Genomic DNA, 20,856 nt, shown 5'->3' with positions numbered 1-20,856 from the left:
CGTTCCTCTTACGTTTCATTGGTGGAGCCGTCTCGCGTCGCTACTTGCGCAGATACTTGTTTTCGTTTGCCTGCTCCACAGTTAGCTGGGACAGAGTATAGTGCAAATCATTTCCTGAAACTGACTACATTACCAATATCCATGCGCCTTCTATTCAAAGTCAATGCCAATTGGTAATGGACGTTTAATCGACATGTTAGATTTATCAATGCTGTTTGGTACGGTTTCATTTCCTGCTATGTAGGCACTAAAAAATGAAGAAACTAAACGTTGCTGTGGCTAGTATTGCACAGACAAACCCCCGCCCAGTCTCAGTGCGAGAAACGTGTGCATTTAATGGCGGCATTTGACCTTCATTGCCAATCTAGCAACTACCCCTACTACGATTGCAATGTAAATCTTGTCTCAGGCACGCTGGATGCCAACGCCCTTCTCTGAACTGCCCGTTGAAAGGTTCTCGGTGCGTTAACCAGGAAATTGTTTCCGAAGGCCTGAAACGAACTCAAAGTTCGATAGGTGTGCAAAGACAAACAAGTTCATAGAATGCTTATATTGCGCAGGAGTGTTGAAAGAGGTCAGCACAGAACGACCTTCAAGTTCCGCCGGTTAAACCTTGTGCAAATTTGTGAACTCGGTGTCATAGTCATCGGCTCTTGCCCCTCCCCAAATATCTCAGTATGGTACAGTATCTTTTCATAGTCCTCCCCACCCCAATTAATATCTAATATCAGTTGATAAGTTTTGTCTTAGATGTATAGTGAGAGGTACAAGATATAAACATCGGTAAACTTTCGTACTTCAAAGATATTAGCCGAATGGTTAGTACCAGGGTTGTTAAGGGTACAGGCACCCAAAAATTCTAATGGGTTGTATTGGGTTCCGGTGGAGGACCGGGACCTTCTTTCTCTCGTACAATTTAAATTCGGTCCAAGTTAAAAAACATTTTCTCGACCGAATTCAAATTGATCCGTATTTAAATTGATCTGGTAAACAGCTCCTGGACCGTATTGAAATACGTTACAGATAGTAGTTACGTCGCCACGGAGAACAACTAGAATTTCATCTTGCATCTGTCAAATTAGGTGTCTAATGGCGAGCTACAAGTTGTACAATTCGGATCAAAGAATTTATAAGGGCATACTCTTACCTAGTCCCAAAAATCTGGGAGCTGCAATGTATCCCAGTAGCCCCCGCCCCCCTTCCCAGTGCCACTGCTACTCTGGATAGACAATCATAGGGTGATAAGTTGTTTAAGTTCGATTTACGCACATACAGTATAGGCTAATTGAGACTGGACCTACAGTTTAAAGTGGGATCATCCCGACTCTGTGGCCGAGTGGTTAGCACGTCGCGCTGCGACGCCAAGGGTCCCGGGTTCTAATCCCGGTCGGGCTTGGTTGTTTGTGAATGTCCATTCATCAATTTCATCATTTCATCACTCATCCCCATCTTCGCAAATTAGCCAAGAGGCACAAAACGCGAAGTAAAATAAGCTCAATCAATCAATCAATTAAAGTGGGATCCGAACCACTATGTGCCTCAGCGTGAATCGAACCGGGAATCAGGGTTGGTAAAGGTCCAGGAATTTTAAATAAATTCAATTCCGGTCCAGGATAGAAAATCAGCAAGGGTAAATGGGTTCTGGACCGTAAAAAACCTTTTTATCTGTAAAGTATTTCAATTCGGTTCAGGAACCTCTTTTCAGATTAATTTAAATTCGGTCCAGGAACCTTTTTGCAATGAAACAATACACAACTTGGACCGAATTTAAATTGTGCGAGAGAAAGAAGGTTCCGGTCCTTCAGCGAAAGTTGTCACTACTTGATGAGAAGCCATACCTACACATAAGCGGGGTATATAACAACTTGGGTCAGTTGACTAACTATTAACGTAAACTGGATCAAACCAAAACAGAGAAGTAGCACGAAATAATTATGTTACCGATGTTTTTCCTTAAAGAAATCAACAGAAACTGAACTACCGCATTTTAATTGAAAAACCGCAGTAAAGGAAAATATTAAAGCAACCATAAATTAACTTGTCAACAAAAACGTATTTCAAAGCCGGCATTCGCAGCTGTACAAATGAGGAATTTATCCACGGAAAACGTAAATTCGAATCGTTACAAGCAAGTTAGCGGAAACGGCTATTAATCATGTCAATTAACTTTCGCAATTAATCCTTGTATCCAGTTGATTGCGAACGCGGCATATCAAAACGTTCTCAGTTGTTTTCCTTAACCAATTGCATTTTGATCAGCCTTTATTGTTACCATGGTGTGACCTTCGTTCATTAGCACCATAAAACATAATCTAGCCTTCAATGTCAACAGTTGCAGGAAAAGAAGCAATTTTTAAAAAATGCATTATTACTTACATTGTTAAGTTTTACACTAAAGTATGAAATGATGGAATTAATAACTAAATTAGTCTCTGTTAGATTCAAAATTTTCAAAAAAGCCAATAACCTTAGGGCTCGGAAATTCAGGAAAAATCCTTTTTCTTCCTAGTGTCCGAAGACGAGGCCCAACATAATATATGTTGATTTTGGGTCATTGTAGGCCAGAAAAGGGTGGGTTTTATTTGTCCTTTTTTGCCATTTTCGGCGGTTTTTTTTTGCATTATTGGTTTTAACGGCTTTTTTTTGCAACTTCACCTTCTTTCGAATACATTTTTACTGCCCATTCTCAATTCGAATCATCATCAGTTCATCACCTCTTAAACATCCTTTCTGTAGTAAGGAAATAATAAAAAAGAAAAATATATATTTGAACCATCCCTGAAACGAGAGAAAATCATTTTTGGACAACTGAAGCAGGTACGGTACAAGGTCCTTTAACCATAACTTGTCTGGAAGGTCGCGCTGTAAGTGGCAACTTTCTCTTGTTTTGAAGCTTTCAGTTTTTTCGCACTGTGTGTTCCATATGACCAGAATTTTGTATTTTTTTATTCATTAAATATGTAATTAAAACTGAAATTATTAATTAATTTGGATCTCATTTATACCTCCTTTTTTCCGTTTTTAGGTCATTTTTTGATATTTTTAGGTCTTTTTGTAGGTCTTTTTTTGGCAACTTATAGGTTTTTAACTTCCAAGCCCTACTTATTAGCCTTGTCCGGAATTGAGACTGAACCTGCTTTGGTTTCATAGCTTGTTAAGCTGATGGCACATCCGCCGAAGTGGTACAAAATACGATTATAACTTGCTGTAGGGATAACAAGACACTTTTTGCTAATCACGAAGATGAGGATGAGTGATGACAAGATGAAATTGATGAAGAGACACTCACCAACAAAATCCTAGCCCAGGCGGATTCGAAATAGATAGGCCGGAAACAGCTAAACATGCATGGAATCAGTGTTGCCACATGAAGGGAGATTCGAACCAAATTTTAAGCAAAATGGAACACCAAAATTACATGGAAATTTTAATACCTCAAACTCAATATTAGTACAGACTATGTACTAATATTATTATGCGATTTTTAGTAAAGGGAAAAACTGAGTGCCAAAGGGAAATTTTTCCCCTTGGAAAGGGAAATTGTGCCCTCAAATTGTGGCAACACTGCATGGAATTAATCATAGAATTCAATAGAACAAACCAAAAATACAAGTTAGAAACTGAGGAAAATCAAAGAAGCACCCATCATAGCAGTGACCCAAACCCTGTAAGACATTTCAGTATAGAATTCAAGCAACTATGATCCTCTCTCATCAGAAAATGAATGTAGCATAAGTGGAGACAAATTTAGTACAGAATTCCGAGGTGCGTCGTGAAGTATATTTGATTAGAGTACCAGTCATAAGTTCGATCTCCACTAAAGGCAAAAAGAATTTTTATTCGCTTCAAGACGAGAGAAGAGATGCTCTCTCTGTTTCTGATCGATTGAAATAGAAATTCTTGATGCTTCAGCACTTAAGCTATTTGCACCCGTCACATTATATGGGGTCCGGCCCTTTTGATAACTAAACTAAACACATGTCTCCGATCCGATTACTATAATTTGAGGCTGTAAAACGACACTCGGCCTATATAAGGACATCACAGGGTCCTGCATAGAAATATATATACTGACTGTAGGTCAGATACCAGAGCCTCGTTGCCCTGCAACATTGCAGTCAAAGGGTGCACTTCTTCTGGCCTTGTCAGAAAGTCACCCCTTGCACCAGGAACGTAGTGGTTGAATAACTACAGTTAAAAGCACTAGACAATGGATATGTCCAATTGCAATAGTCAACAGCGATTTTGTTGAATGAACAATTTTCACCGATTCTTTGGTATGCTGATTCTGAATATGAAGTCAAAATTTCTCTATCGGGCTGCATTTTTTTGTAACGAGGTTACATCTCCAAAAAAGTTGTAAAGAATTTTCAGGGAAATGAAAAGGCAAATAACTACAAAGAACTTGTTGGCAAGGCCGCCAGCAGGATTTTTCTCAGGGAGACAGCAGTGCTTAAAGTGGGACAAAGATGGGGTGATGCTTTCTCAAAGTTAAGACAATTCTCTTGAAGCATCCCCAGTACTAGGATAATTTGCATAGGTTCTTAATTTTCTGTCTTTCACGGCCCCCTCGTCCATGTTTTCACGTTACAATTTCAAAATTTGATTATATATGAAGTCTTTCCAGATATCTCAGGGCCCCTGCCCCCGCTCTGCGAGCACCCTTGCTTGTTGGGGAACTTCTTGATAACTACAGAAACTCTGATGTTCCAAAAATCCATTTCTTGGTCTAACATTTGGACTTTCTCCCCTCCAACAATGGCAGTGTAAGTGACGAACATGAAGAACGCTTCCATCAGGAAATATGTGCTATGTAAAGCCGTTACCAAGGTAAATGGAGCCCACGAATGTTAACCGACTACTGCTGGACTCTCAAGAGAGAAATGTTCCTCAAGCTAAATACAGCAGAACATTTTAGGTTAGTATACAGAATATGTAAGACATATTAGTTTCAATAAAGCAAAGTTATTTCATTATAACAAAAAATGTGTATTACAAACAATTCCCTCCCCGAAAGAGAAAAACAGTAAACAGACTTGAAATCAGCGGAAAAAAATACTTAAAGAATCACCTTTTCTTTTCCATTTAACAAGGAAACAGTTAAAATTTGTTGTCCAGTGATTGCATGCTATAGTAAAAGTTCAGCCGAAACCGAATCAAATATAACCGTAATGTCAGCATTGCTCATTTGATTGTTTATTGATTTGGTTTATTTTACTGCTCTTTTCTGCCACTTTGGGCTAATTGCAAAGATGAGGATGAGTGATGATATGATGAAATTGATGACTGGACACTCACAAACATCCATGCCCAGGCCTGGATTCGAACCCGGGACCACTAGCGCCGTTGCTCATTTGACAGTTCATTTGTTTGCACTTATTGTACAATATTTCGCAAACCATACGTAAAAACATCCACACAATGTGCCTAGTAGTAACATACTCGCAACAACAAGCCTGAGAATCCATCAGCAGCTTCCAGGGAGATAGAATCTGTAGTTTTCAACGGATGCGCACACTTAGCAACGCGGTCTTGACATAATAAAAGGCGCGATGCGAACTGCTGAAGGTTGTTGCAGGACAAAGTGTGATAGGTCGTTATCAACGTTGAGGCTCAGGAGGTGTGACCGGCGCTGAGGAGATCCCCGGCCTGATTCACTCCTCGTGGTAATTCTTCTTCGCCTTCGTCGTGAAGGTCGTCGGGATGTGTTTCAAGGAATCTTCCGACTGTTTGGTGCCCTCAAGTGACCTGTGGAGTGCCCTCGACGAAGGATGGGTTTAAGAAGTCGTTTGTTCTTCCCATTTATTTACCCACTTGCTTAAATTAATTGACACTTTCTACATTTGTGGTTCGCATCGTGGTAACTTATTATCTTGGGTTTGTGGAAGGGTGTTCTATTGGGTTCCGCAAGAGGACTGGAACATTTTTCTCCCACAATTTAAATTCGGTCCAAGTTGCCTATTGTTGCATTCAAATAAAGTTCCTAGACCGTATTTAAAATGATCCGAAAAAAGGTTCCTGGACCGAATTGAAATACTTTAAGGGTTCTTTACGTTCTTGAACCTATTTACGCTTGCTGATTTTCTCTCCTGGAGAAAATGGGTTTTGCTTCTGAATGCCTCTTCCTCGCCGCGTTTAGGCAGAAAGAGGCAGAGATGCGACGTGTGTCAGTGGAAGAATCTGGTACATGGTTGCTTGCATACAAATTACAATTTCAAGTGACCGTAAAAGTCGAAATGTTCGATTTAGTCTTCTATATGCTGTGAAAGTTGGTTGGCGGCATTCGCTCATCTTTTAGAGTGGAAGAGTCTTCCCAAAGATACAGCAATAATAATAAATTGTTATTAATGTCTAATATATTTTATTATTGATGACATTAATAGTTATATTGTTGTTATACGAGGGATGATCGGAGAAAAAGGTTACAAAGCATATAACTTTTGTTTTATTCACTGTAACGTAACGAAAATTTATGTGTAAATTAATAACATGTTTGTCTTGTTGCGGGTTTGAGGACTTCGGATTCTGACCATGTATACCCGAGAAGCGGACATTTAAAATGGTGACTCGTCTAGAAAATTGGTCAAGAGTAGAAGTGAGGCCAGTGGTGCGGTTCCTGTGGGCCAAAAACACTACACCTGCTGACATTCATAGGCAGATTGTGGAGGTGTATGGGGAGGGGTTAATTTCAAGGCAACATGTAGCGAAGTCGTGTCGTGCCTTCAAATAAGGACGGACCAGTATTGTTAATGACAATCCTCGACACAGCGGTAGACCCAGTATCTCAGCCACTGACGTGAACTGTGCCCTTGTGGATGAGTGTATTCGTGAGTACAGAACAAGAATATTACGCTCAATATCAGCTGAGCTGGGACTATCATTTGGTTGGCTGACCACCATTATCTGACATGTGATGATGTCAAAAGAACTGCCTCACGGTGGCTACGAGAACTTGACGCGGATTTCTGTGCAACCGGTATGGAAAAACTCATCTACCGTTGTGACAAGTGCTTGAACAAAAAAGGTGATTACATCGAGGACTAGTGTTGAGTGCCCTCCATCATCAGGAGCTATGTCTAACACATATGCCATAATAGGCTTTGTAACCTTTTTTTTCGACCATCCCTCGTAATTATTGTAACCACTCATCATGTTGTCTCGTTGACGAGCGTATTGGATGATGGACTTATGATCTCACCACCGAGGGTCTATGGTTTAGGTCCTGGCATGGATATTGGTGTTACTTTGTGAGTGGCCATCAATTTCAGCTAATCATCATTCATCACCATCATCGCGATTAGTCTAGTGGCATAAAAGCGGAATAAAATAAGGAATCACCAATTTTTCATCAGCATCTTGCCTCCAAACCTCGGTCATGGAACCGAGTCATGAGCCTTGAGAATACGGACGCGACATTACAACATCTTTATTCTCTAATTACAGAGAAGGTCCAACAGCTCTCCTACCTGACTCGAGCTTAAGTACTTCCCAAAACTCCTCATTTGGCATTTCTGTGCGATGTCCAATCTTTCATGATTGCCGAACTTGCTCGTGATTTCCGGAACAACGCCGAGATGTCCGCAGCTTTTTGTTGACAATGCTGAGAATAGGTTGTATTTGCAGATTTTTAATTAAACGTATTAGCAAGAACGAACTTTGTATTTCCTTAATTAGAATGAATTCCTTGACTCGTTGCTTGCGTCCTCCAAGCTGGCTGGGGAAGGTTGTCAAAGGTAATTTACAAAGACGACAGCGTCACAATGTCCCACCAAAGGAACTTGACGGGCCAAGTGCAGGTTCTATGGCGAATTACGCTTCTAAAATAAAACACACCGACATTTCAAGAACGACCGATTGGATTTATGTCTATAAGAGTTTCTTTTGCTGCATTCCTAAAAAAAAAAAAAAAAAAAGAACCCCCCCCCCCCAATTAGTATTAACTGCAAAACCTGTTGACTAGTATTCGGTCTTCTACATTGACTGAGAAATTTACATCATTGACAATTACTAAACACAGAAAACGAAATACATCAAATCTATATGATGCACCATAAAGGCATCGCTTGATGCACTAAAGTGTGTTTTATGCTCTCTGCGAAGAATCAGGTTTACAGTTTGATGCATTTTTGTATATCGTAAAAGTAACACCAAAGTTCATCGTATGATGTAAGTCGGTACTTTAATGCATCTATTAATGCGTTTTTATACACCCTCCTGCATCATTCTCGATGATGCACTTAAACATTTGGTCTGAGCGATAGATGTGATGATTTTTTATTTGTTTCAGATTATGCATTTACATTTCTGTGTACACATCCAAAAAGGAAACTGCATCAACAACAAGAAATGCATAGTCTGCATGTTTATGTCAGGAAGATGCAGTGAGGTGCGTTAAAAATGCATAAATTGATGCAGGCACGTACAGAGATAGAAATATTCATTTGCATCATATGATGCATCAAACTGGAAACCTGATTCTTGGCATAGGTCAGAAAAAGAATAAAAAACACTTCAGTACATCAAATAGATTTGATGCATTTCATTCTCTGTGTGTAGAGAAGTTGTGCTAACTCGGTGGTCGGCTTTCCATCTCCCCATCTAAGTTTCCGGGTGTTCTTTGCGAGTGCCCCTTCATCAATTTCATCTAATCATCACTCGTCGTCGCGATTATCAAAGAGTTACAAAAAGCAACGCTAAATAACAAACATACACACTTAGGAATACATATTGGAAGTTGTGTTTGTTGTGAAATACTGCGGCAAGCAAATAAACAGTAGCCAGTTTGTTCTATTCTTGGTCCTTGATCCAAATTACTATCCCACTACATTTTGCTATGTAAACGTTAGTTGCAACAATTCTATGCAAATGTCATTGAATAACAACTTGCACAAGAATGTTTTGTACTCTTCCTCATCATTCTAACCCTCCCCTTTTTTCTGTTTTTGCCCCTGAGTAACATATATGATAAGGGAATGGCACAAAGACATTTACTCTCACCCAATCTCGAGCAACATTCATGAACCAGAACTCATCCTAAGAGGTCTTCATTGTTCTGTTATAGCGTGCGAATGGTAAATGTCTTAATAAATCTTTTCCCTGACTGTATTAATGCCTGTGCTTGTGTTTAATGCAGTTGAAATTAGAGTGAAGCTCCGTGAGAAGATTGTGAGCATTTGAAGCAGATGTTTGTGTCAGTCCCAATAGATATAATCTACATAATTAATTTTCAGTGCATTTACTACAATATGTTGTAATTATTGTAATTATACGTGGCACTCTCTGACGTGGAACGAAATGCATTGTCACCGTGCATCTCACCATGAAATCAGTCTTCAGGAAATAATGTTTTAGATTTCAGTTCAGTTTAGTTCAGCTCTTCCTCTTGCAAGTTCGTGGACGAAGCACAAGTATCACAAATTATATTATCTTTCAAAAGCGTATGGAGAATTAATAATCCAGATTTGACTGAGTCAAAAATGTATGTTTCAAATGGAGTCAAACCCGGTGCTCCTTGATCTCAGCATGATACAGATGACTAGGAAGGTAATACGAGGGGCAAATTGTCCATCAGCATACTCATTCACTTCATTTAGTAAAATTCAAGGTTCAAGGATGTTCAACTTGACGTCATCACGCAGTGCACTTTGGGAAGAAATTAGCATGAAGTGCGGCAAACAGATTCGCACGTGTTAAGAAACGCTAAGAGAAGCCTTCTTATAGCGAGAAATTTGCGATATTTTATTCGTACACGTTTCTTATATGAACACGATCGTAACACTTTGAATCACATCGGCAAATACCATATGCACAATGCTTACCCGGCATGTTTTCAACGCAGAGTCTGATCTGTTTGCCCGAAATATAACGCAATGATCTGTGGAGGAAGTTGTTCGCTGAATATCATCCATTCTCTGAATGTTAGTGACAATGGTTCTTTATGCAATGTTAATTGGACATTATCTACAATGCTTGTTTGGAAAACGATTTAAAAAAAATGGAAGAATGAAGGATGAGAATTGGAAAAGCTTGTGTGTGAAAGACAAGGAGGATGGGCTTTTAGATACTTCAGCTTCATCTATCTATATATATATATATATAAATATAAATCGATATATATATATGTGTGTGTGGGAGTATGTGTGGGTGTGTATATTTGTTTGTTCCGGCATAACTCTCGAACGCCTGGAGCAATTTCAACCAAACTTGGTACACGTATCACTTGCAATCTGGAAATAATGTTTTGGGGTAAGACACCCCTGGCACCCCTAGGGGTGGGGTGGGGTGGGAAGGGGTGACATGTAAAAATAATCGAGAACCACCGATATTAAATTCCGCAGACATCCGTGACTCTATGCAATCCGCACAACGATAGTGTTTCTCGGGTTGTCTAACATTCAGGCTGTATTGCGAATGGAATCCATAGTTTTCGTGACACTCCCAATGCGGTTCAAATTCAAATTCATCACCTATCGGCATGGGGGGGGGGTGAGAGGGGGTGAAAAATAAAATGCCACAAGTGACCTAGATTAGTGTCGAATCCATAGTTTTTAGAGTCGCTAAGCTAATTGTTGGCATTCACGATCATATTTAAAATTAGTTACATTTTTACACTATAGTTAAAATTCATTATTTTTCTGTCTAATACAAGATGGGAATAAATAAATAAATACCCGGGTAACGCCGGGTAATCAGCTAGTTTATATATATAGAGAGAGAAGAGAAATGAAAGATAGAATAAAAGGAAATTATCTCCATTAGTGTCAGAAGGTCCTCCAATATGACGCAGTATTAACGTGATCTTTATGTAATGAAGGCATCCTATATTCGATTTCCAGTGGCACACATTCCAGCGTCCAGCATGTGTAGTTTCGTTTATGTTATTTGTGCTCAACTTCGTTTTATTCTTTGGTTATCTGGAAAAGTATATAACTGAAGGAGATCATTGAAGGATTCTATCACATGTTGTTCGAGCAATTTTTATTTGTAGAGTTACAAGTTGTAACGATATCACTACTTTCAATAACATTTAGTCTTTCCATTTCGTGATAATCCGCAAATGCATGAACCGATCATCGAGTCATACAGTCACAGACACTTCTGAGTTTCAACAATCCCACAGGCTTTCAACAGGCTCGTCACAACCCAAAATTGTCTGTGACTGTACAATGTAATGAATGCATAGGAGAATGTCAGTGGATAATATTGAAATAAAATTGAGAGAAATCGTTCAAGTTAATGTAAATTGGGATTATAATTCCACAGGAAAGCCTTAGGACGCTGTGGTTAACCATCTTCTTTATTGATATCAGATCGGAAACATTAAAACACGCGAGCAGATCGTTTCACATTGTATAAAGGGGCAGAATGTCATGAAGTTTGAGAAAGGTTATATCTCCAGGGAATGTACCTAATAGTTGCTAATCTCCTGAACTTAACTGCGCATTAATTACACTTTGATTCGTTAATGATTAGCTTATGAACATTAATTTCACATTTGAGAGAGAAATGAAGATCACAAAGTTCAGGAATTTTTTTTGACAGGGAAGTTGTGTACGAAAATATTACAATGGCATACACCAAATCTTCCCACCTGGACGTCAGTAGATACTTATTAATATTCATAATCTTTACTAAATTACTAACACAAAGCGTAGTTCTCGCTAATTGCTTTCAGGATAGAAGAAGATGGCTTAATGTTGTAGGAAGAAATGACATACCGGTATGGTAACAAATAGGTTATGCTTGGTTGTGAGGCCAAATTGGTGTAGTATTGTGTTATTTATGTAGCTAACTTACTCTGTAAAATAGTTCTATGCATGTATGTTTAATACACGGTGTTGTATAAAGGTGTAAATCTATTCACAACACTTAAATATATACAAAATGTACATTTCAATTTCAATTCAATTTCTGTTGTTTAAAAGAAGTGTAGAACATCGCCGTTGCACATTCGAATTATTGTAAATAATGTCCCAGGATATTATTTGAATATAATTTACGCAAGTGCAAGCATTTATTTACATTTACAGATATTTACATTCTGTCTCGAGAACCTGTGGAGCAAGGCTGAGAAGGTAAGAAAGCGAGAGGGCGGAGCTTAGCAGTGCTCGCTGCTGTGAACGGCTGGTAGCTACAGGCACAATTACCCTCCATTCACTCACTTCTCTTCTCACGCTTTCATTAGTCGGGCCCTCTCTAGAGCAGTGACTCTCAACCGCAGGGACGCGGGCCGTCACCGGGCCCTGCATTAATTATATCGGGCCGCGAGAACAACTCCTGAAGTTTGCCACTTGCAGTCCGAGGTGGCAACCAGTTGGAAAGATGACATTTCTTTCGGGGTTGTGCTGTTGCCGTCGATGATTAATTATGCGTGTACGTTTATTAACTGAATAATATCTTTCACAATTCGCGAAGGCGAAGCCAAACTTTTATGAGCTGATTACATATCTAAATTACATGAATATTTGCATGAATAGAGACGCAGCAAATCACTGTTTGATAGAAACTTTTATCACCCACTTTTATAACAACTGTTATCTCTGTTACCATAGCCACGACAATGTTGCCAAACACATTAATATAATACAACTTATCATAAAGAGAAAACAAACTTTATAAAATATCAACTTTAACAGTAACATTTGAAGTAAAAAAATAGATAATAATTATAATTCTACATTTACAAATGAACATAAGAAGTAAAATAAACTTGAACAGTGACAGGGTTCGCCAGCAATAAGAGGAAATCCCTTGTAGCCAGTGCTGGTGAGAAATCAAACCGGCTGAGCGCAGCTTCCAAATTTGAATTTTAACGGTTGGGTCTTTATCGAATGAAAGCCTGAAGGTTAGATATGCTTTGTGAGTGTCCATTCATGAATTTCATCAGATCATCACCCATTCTCATAGTCGAGATTAGCTAAAGCGACTTGCAGCCAAAATTAATTTAATAATATTGGCTAGAGGGAGCTAAAAGATTCAATAATATCAGTGATTCTCAAACTCTAGTATGTGTGCCCCTATGGGTACGCGATCAGCTCGGAAGAGAAATGTCGAGAATACCCACACGACAACATTTTTGCTGCAGGTGTGTAGAGCATTGTTTCAGACTTCATAGCTTTAACACTCAACAGCTTTGTCACTCTTATCTTTGTTTCATATGTCTTGAAACAAAACACTCATTCGGAATCTATAATATACTAAATTTAGAGCCGAATCTCCGATTGAATGTTTCAAGTGCACAACCAGACATCAAGAAACTGTGCCAGGCTATGCAGGCACATCATTCTCACTAGAGACTCTCAGGATTTACAATAAAAACTCCAAAAGAGTTCTGGAAAAAATATTGAAAATTAAAGTTTGTTATGTACTTCTTAGCATACATGTGTCTCACATTTTTATTTTTGCAACTAATCATAAATACTGTAAATATAAGAACACCCAATAAAATAATAAAAGTAGGATTATAATGTTTATTTGTTCACCGTCTTTCCACATGCAGCCCAAATGCCAATTTGCTCTATTGCAGATACACGCCTCCAATTGAAGAACGCCCCACCAATCAGGCAACCAAAAAGATTCCCCAAAACCTACCATTCGGAGAAAGCCTATAGTGGGGGTACATTAGACGTTTAGTTACGAATAAAGGTACAATGAGAAAAATGTTTGAGAACCACTGCATTACATCCAATCGTTGTCATGTAATTTTAACCAATTTTTTTTATTTGTCAACAAGCCTAGACATAATGGAACTAATCGACATAATCAAAATAATATGTTTATGGCATAATTTATTTATTAATATTAAATTTCAAGAATACATATTAATTAACGTGTAAAGTTTAAAAAATCAGAAAAACAAAATATCGGGTTGAGGACCACTGCTCTAGTGTCACTACTTGAACAGAGACATATTTTAGTTAGTTTGCTTCAGATTCTCAGGACAGAGTGTAAACATTAAGAAATCACCAATTAAATAACTATTAATTATGCTAAGCAAAGAAACGAAAACTCACCTAGTCAACACACTTGTAATGCCAAAAATTGATTATGCTTTCCCGTATTTATAAACATCAACAGTGCCCTAAATTACAAGCTAAAAGAAACTTCAGAACAGTTGCATAAGATTTATACTGAATGTCAAAAGAAGAGAACATATTTCCCCGTACTTACAGGAACTTAATTGGTTAAACGTTAAGAATAGGAGAACATTTCTGGCATTGTCGTTATTGTACAGGATGCTGAACAATAAGGAACCAAGATATTTATATGATCAAATTGCTCCGTACAGGAAGAGAGGAAAACAAATTAACCTTCGTCAAAAAACACAATTCAAGATTCCTGTACACGGAACAACATTCTATGGAAATTCTTTCATAGTCACCGCAATAAAAGAATGCAATGACCTCCCCCACCACTGACCTCAGGGGAGCTCCACCTTGCAACACAGAAAATAGACCTAAAGAAGCATCTAATGTCCAAACAATAGTGTCTGGATTTGTATTTTCTGTAATGAACGGGAATGAGGTATTGGTTTTAGTTTTAGCTGTAATAATTGTATTCTAATTGTGGTTTTAGATTTAACTCTGTACCTTCAGTACATTAATTGTTTACATTCTAAGTATGAATGTTTTTTTTTGTTTTTTTTTTATTCTTTCTGCTGCAACAATGATGTTCAAGAAGTGTAAAGTGTCAATTGTAATATTTTTTTTGTTATTTCTAAGGGTTTGTTGTAAGGACGGCCCGTGAGGCCGAAACACACCCTCTCAATAAAGACCATATTATTATTATTATTATTATTATTATTATTATTATTATTAATGATGCCTAAACTGGAAATATCGCCCCGCCTAGAATCGTACGAAACTACCAATACTTCGTCAAACTTCATGCGAAATAGTAGTAAAAGATAATCATTCTTCTTTGCGTTTAAAATTAAGCAATTATGTCCTCCACTCTCTCCTCTAGATGTCTAAAGCTAACAATAATTCTTTAGTGAGCGTAAATAGTAAAATTTAGTGGTCACACTCTTCCTTGACATGTCTAAAATTAGCAATGAATCGTTGATTAACATAAGAGTAATTGCCCTAATCCACATTTACGTTCAAAATCAAGCGATTGACCCAGGAGATGAAGTTTAGAACAGAAATTAACTTCACTGAACTTAGTTGTCGATAGGTAGAAAGAAGACCATGTAGATCCGCGAGAGAAAGTCACTATTCCGCTACCGAGTGCAGTAGATTTTTTAATCTACCAAAACCCTATGATTGTCCTCTGTGGCCGTGCGGTCTAAAGCCCTGTGCTTTGGGCTCCGACATGGGTTCGAGTCCGCCTGGGTTCAGTAAATTGGGGAGCTACGAGTGAGTAGCGCAAGCCGATCTCGGTTGAAGAACTCCACACCTCTAAGTAGGATTGTGAGAGGGAGACTGGCAGTCGGGAGATAGGCCAAACCACTTACAGGGCTGTCGAGCCACGGGTTATTATTATTATTAAAACACAAAATAAAGATCTCTATTTTTCTAAATTGATTTGCATTCTTGTCATAAGCTTCTAATGAGAGTAATACAAAAGAAAATTAGAGGTCTTGAATAATTAATTTGTATGTATTGATGTTAAAGTTAAAGCAAGTCTCAAGAAGAAGGTAACCGTATAATTACGTTTGTTACTAACCATGGGCGTCCTGAAGGGAAGGGCAAAGGGGGGCGTGCCCTCCCCCCTGGAAAATGAAAGTCAACCAAAATTTATAAATTTTTCAAATATAATTTCATTTCAGCCACAATAATATGTGTTAATTATTGCATGAATAAGATAAATTCAAATTTAAGCTATTTTTTTTTAGGGAACAACACTATTATTGGGGGAAATGTGCCTTGTTTGCCCCCCCTGGAAAAATACCTTCCTTGTTCCTCCCTGGAAAAAATCCTGCGGACATCCATGTTACTAACTTATACTTGTTAAAATAAATATCCTTAATTGAGTTATTATTTTAATAAAGTAACTCCGAACACTATATAGGATTATAACCTATTGTTTCCGTCAACTAGGAAGGCAGCTGAGCTTCCAGCCCTACGATTTGAGAACAAATACACTGTTACCATCTACTAAACGTTGCTTTACCTAGGGTTTGAGCACCAGCGGTGAAAGTTACTGATGGGATCAGTGGCGGCGATTGAGTTCGAAAATGGGGGGAGGATAGTTTACTTTCCTTGGAAGATAAGGTTTAGCATAGTGTGGGGGCAAAGTGGCAAAAAGGTGCCCCCCCCCAATAGCCGCCACTGAATGTGATGTACCTTTCTGTGAAGAACCAGATTTAGGTCTACGCCCAAGAAGTTAAATCTGCATATATTAATTTAGTTCGATCTTATTTCCAGTTTCATTTCAGTATAGCATTGGCAAATACAAAACTTTGAATATTTTATGTTTCATATTTTTACCGCTAGATGTCACAGGGAATAAGGAAAAATAAGAAATGACTTACAGAAATATTAGTGTTCATTACTAAGAGGAAGAAGAAACAAAAAAGTACTTTCTTTTAGTCATGTTTTTTTGTTGTTGATTTTCCTGCTCTTTATCTCTCACATATCCACAATATTTAACTTTAGTGTACAGTTACATGGAACAAGCTATGTCCCCTATATTCACATGTGTGTTCTTGGAAAAGCTTCTTCTCCTCTCCCTATGGCAATTTATATTTTCGTGTTCTTTTCACGCATTGCTTCTACGTAAACTATTAAGACAGCTGAGATTGTTGTTGTTGTTGATATGTTATTTTAAGTCCACTTTATGCACAGTAAGGCTAATCGGGACTGGACCTACGTTTAAAGTGGGATCCGAACCACTTGTGCCTCCACCGGGTATCGAACCCGGGACCCCTTGATTACAAGGCAACAACGCTACCACTGCTCCATCGGGGAGGCCCTAAGACAGCTGAGAGAACAGCTTTAAGCAGGATATCGTCCTTTAATAGAGAAAAAATTCAATCGAAGAGTGTTGCTCAAAGAAGCGTGCGATTTTTCTGGAACGGAAAGTACGGTGCCTTCAAAAGGTGTCCGCACTCATTCTTAAAAAAAAATAAGCTACTAAGGCATTCATCTGGATGAGTTGGCAAGCTTGCCAGTAGGAATTGGTTTGACCGTCAAGAACAAGTTGGCCTCACTGCAGAACATGGGCTGTTTTTTTCCTCTAAATAGACTTACAAAATTTATATCCCCAGAAAGTACTTACGTTCTGCTTCCATTTTCCGGTGTTATTTTTCCGATTACTATTATATTTTTGCGCGTAAAAAAAAGGTTTTTCCTGCTACTAAAAGCAATGCATTTCTCCATTCGTTCACGTCCATATTGTTTACGCACAGTTTCTTTCATTATTTTTTTGTTTCGCGGCATTTCAGGGCATCACGTGGATTTCCATTACTCCCGAGGTTCGTACGTTTAGGTTAGGTTAAGTTAGTTTATCTAATGTTACGTTATATTATCTTTTTGTATGTGTACTACATGTCACTTTTTCCTTTGTTGCTACGATTTCAAGAGCGCCTAACCTGAACTAGTATTTCTCGGGTTTTTTTCGAAAATTACACAATTCCGCACTTTGAAAGTTACTTTTCCCGATTAATAACTTCAAACCATTACCATAAAATTAGGAACCGCGTTCCTTCTAAGCAGCCCATATTCTGCAGTCTTACCAACAGGTTTATGTTATGTTAAGAGCAGTGCCGCTCTTACAGTCCTCGGTGTAAGACTTAAAATCACAGTTTGTCAAAAATACATTTTAAGCACATAGTCCACTGATTGATTGATTTGGTGTTTTAAGTCCACTTTATGCACAGAAAGGCTAATCGGGACTGGTTATCACCCACTGAGACGCCGGAAATACGTTAGTTGCCGCGTCTCAGTAGGCGTGCACCTTTACGTGCACAAAGCGAATCGCTATGTTGGAAGCATATTTTGAGTATGTCAAGTGAAAGATGTGTGGACAAATCTGTTTCCAGATGATCCGGCACCAGCTAAAACCGCAATGGACGATTGGTTCAAATTTAGTTTCAATATTCCTTCTGCCTCTTTCAACGCGCTGAAAGCCGGCCCCAATGGCCGAGTGGTTAGCACATCGCGCTACGACGCCAGGGGTGCCGAGTTCGAATCCCGTCCTCGGCATGGATGTTTGTGAGTGTCCATTCATCAATTTCATCATATCATCACTCATCTCCATCTTCGCAAAATTAGCAAAAAGTGGCGCAAAAGCTAAGTAAAATAAAGCAAATCAAATTAAATCAAATGAAAGCGCTGTTGCCGTCTTGTGAGTGTCACCGACCTCAGAGATTGCAGTATTACTAACATTTAGTTTACGAATTAATTTTTGTGTATTTCAAGATATAGTTAACAAATGGCAATAACAAGTTCAATAAATTATGAGCAAAAAATTATTAAACTTTGAGTGCGAGGACTTTTCGAACGCACTGTATAACAAAGATAACTTACATCTGTTTGTTATTACGAGTAATAACTTACGAACTTATTATCAATGGGTATGCCATGTCCACGTGCCAAAAAACACGGCTCTATTTTCTGCAGGATGAAAGTATTTCAAGACCATATTCTATTTGTATTACGATTAATTTACAGCATTTTTCTACCTCGCCAGGTGGATCGTGACGATGAGAATGAATGGTGAGTTGAGACAGAAAACTGAACAAATACAATGAAACTTCATTGTCTTACCCATGGCTGCAATCTACACCCTGTCCCGACTATCTCTGGAGCAATCGAACCAAAACAAGTCTCTACGCAAGTAGTGACGCTAGCGGCTCCATCAATGAACACGTGAAAGAGAATGGGATTACGTGCCTTTGAGCAGAGTGTACTGCTTCGCTCTGCCCGTTCGATTTCCACCCTTCTCTGCTGCTATGCACGGCCTTGCTCCAGAGATACACACAACAGGGTATAGGACCCCTATCTTCGTAGCACATACGCTAACCACTACGTCAAATAGGCTTGCAAATCCTTAGTATTGTTATGTGGAATATTCTTTACAGATTTTGGGGGTAGTAAGGAGAACGACGTTACCTCTCAGCAGGGGTGCCCACAGGGAGGTTTCATGACGCGCCTGCGTCATGGAATTTTTTTGGGGAGGGCAACATTTTATACCAATTCTATATATCTTCACACAGAAATGGGGGAGGTCGTTTCGTTTGACTGACTTGTTATTGATTTTCAGTTTTTCTACCTACCTGTAGGCAGTTATGTGCGTCTACGCGTAAGGAACGATAATCTACATTCTCCACGTAGTCTATTTTATACACGTAGATGACGTAGTCTATGTAAACAACATAGCGAGAGGTGATAACTTAGCAAAGGGCGCCGTGAAATTAAAACAAAATTATACTGCGTAGCAGTTGCTGATGTATGAGGAAAACTTTTCATGCTCTTCCTTCCAAATTCGAACAATTTCTCACCTAGGGAAAAACCTAACATAAAATATTCTAGTGTTTTATGAGAAAAAGTCTAATTTTGCTTCATGATTGCCATCTGTTGTATTTTTTGCATACTATTTATCTTCTTCCATAGTTGATGATAGAAGAGAAGAGAAATTTAGTTGTAAATAGGATTCTTGTCAGTTCGTTAGGAACTAACATAGTTGAAAATGTCACTTTCCCTTCATGAAAACCTTGAAAATTAATTTTAATATACTTTAGATTGTCTACGTAGTCTATGTAAACTACAACCAAATGTAATCTACGCGTAGATTACGTGTAGACAACGCATGTAGACGTAAACGTATAGTGTAATGCACATCACTGCCTGGAGGTGATCGCGGCGATAGGGTTGAAATGAAACACCACTTCTTATGCCTTTAGAATCGGTTTGGATGGTGGTGGTGGTGGTGGTGGGAGGGGGGGTGCTGTTCGCATTAATACAAGGTTAGTCGAGCAGATGAACTGTGAAGAATAAGGCTCAGTACACTAACAATGACAGTGAGCCTGAGCAGTTTTGTATGTTTTATGTTAGCAAACTTGAAAGTGTACCTAAACTAAACATATTATATTGTTCCACAAATTTTGTCTCACCAAAATAATTTGAGTACATAATTCGGCATAAAGGGGGAGGGGCGGAGCGAATATTCTACTTTTTGGGGGGAGTGCGTCATAGGCCTTGGGGGGGGGGCACCCCTGCCTCTCAGCGAAATTTGAGAAAATACGACAAATATTCTACCAAAGTCACTGTTTCTAGCCGAAGTGAAATATACTACTACTTAAATGAAGATTATGGCATGCAGTACTTCTCAATTAACGCAAGCGATTCACCTTGAGGTGCAGGCGTAAAGCTCACACCGCACGCAACGGTCGCTAACCTCCACAAGTGTAAGAGAGATTGCACTTTGCGTAAACTTAGTCTGCATTGTCAACTCTCATGCAACTTTCGGTGGCGTAGGAAGTAAATATCCTACATGAAGATCATCACATTGAAAGATCTATCAGAATGAAAACCCCCATATATACATACGTACATTACATATATATGAAAAAACTTCTAAAATAGATTTGTAACAAGAAATCTTATGATTATTACACTTACCTAGTAATGATACATCCACGTACCCGCCCGCCTAGAAGATAAGAAAGAAGGAAATGTTAGTGCATTTGTTTCAGAATGAAGAACGTAACTTACACTTAAAATAATAATTAAATTCACAATATTTTGTGAATAATACATTGATTCATAGCCTATATCTGCATACGAGGTGTGGCTAGAATAAAGTGGATTGATGTTGCTGTCGACAAACGGCAAGCGCGTCAAGGTCAAGCGGTGCATGAATGTATGACGTGATATCTTGCCTATCGGCTGTGTGATTGCCCAAGGTGCGCGG

At 38.7% G+C, this 20,856-nt stretch overlaps 1 protein-coding gene across 1 annotated transcript in view; it reads right to left on the bottom strand.

Annotated features, from left to right (window-relative positions):
• The window catches only part of thw (chitin-binding domain protein thawb), a 253,499-nt gene that overhangs the window by 190,449 nt on the left and 42,194 nt on the right, over positions 1–20,856 (bottom strand). The window contains exon 2 of the mRNA XM_083123802.1: positions 20,565–20,595. The gene's annotated coding sequence lies outside the window, so the exon portion shown is untranslated. The remainder of the gene's footprint in view (positions 1–20,564; positions 20,596–20,856) is intronic.

This window comes from Lepisma saccharinum, chromosome 6, assembly GCF_977018435.1.
Source record: "Lepisma saccharinum chromosome 6, izLepSacc3.1, whole genome shotgun sequence".
Classification (NCBI taxonomy): Eukaryota; Metazoa; Arthropoda; class Insecta; order Zygentoma; family Lepismatidae; genus Lepisma; species Lepisma saccharinum.
The sequence above is the reverse complement of the archived record's forward strand: the minus strand, read 5'-3'. Positions and strand labels throughout refer to the sequence as shown.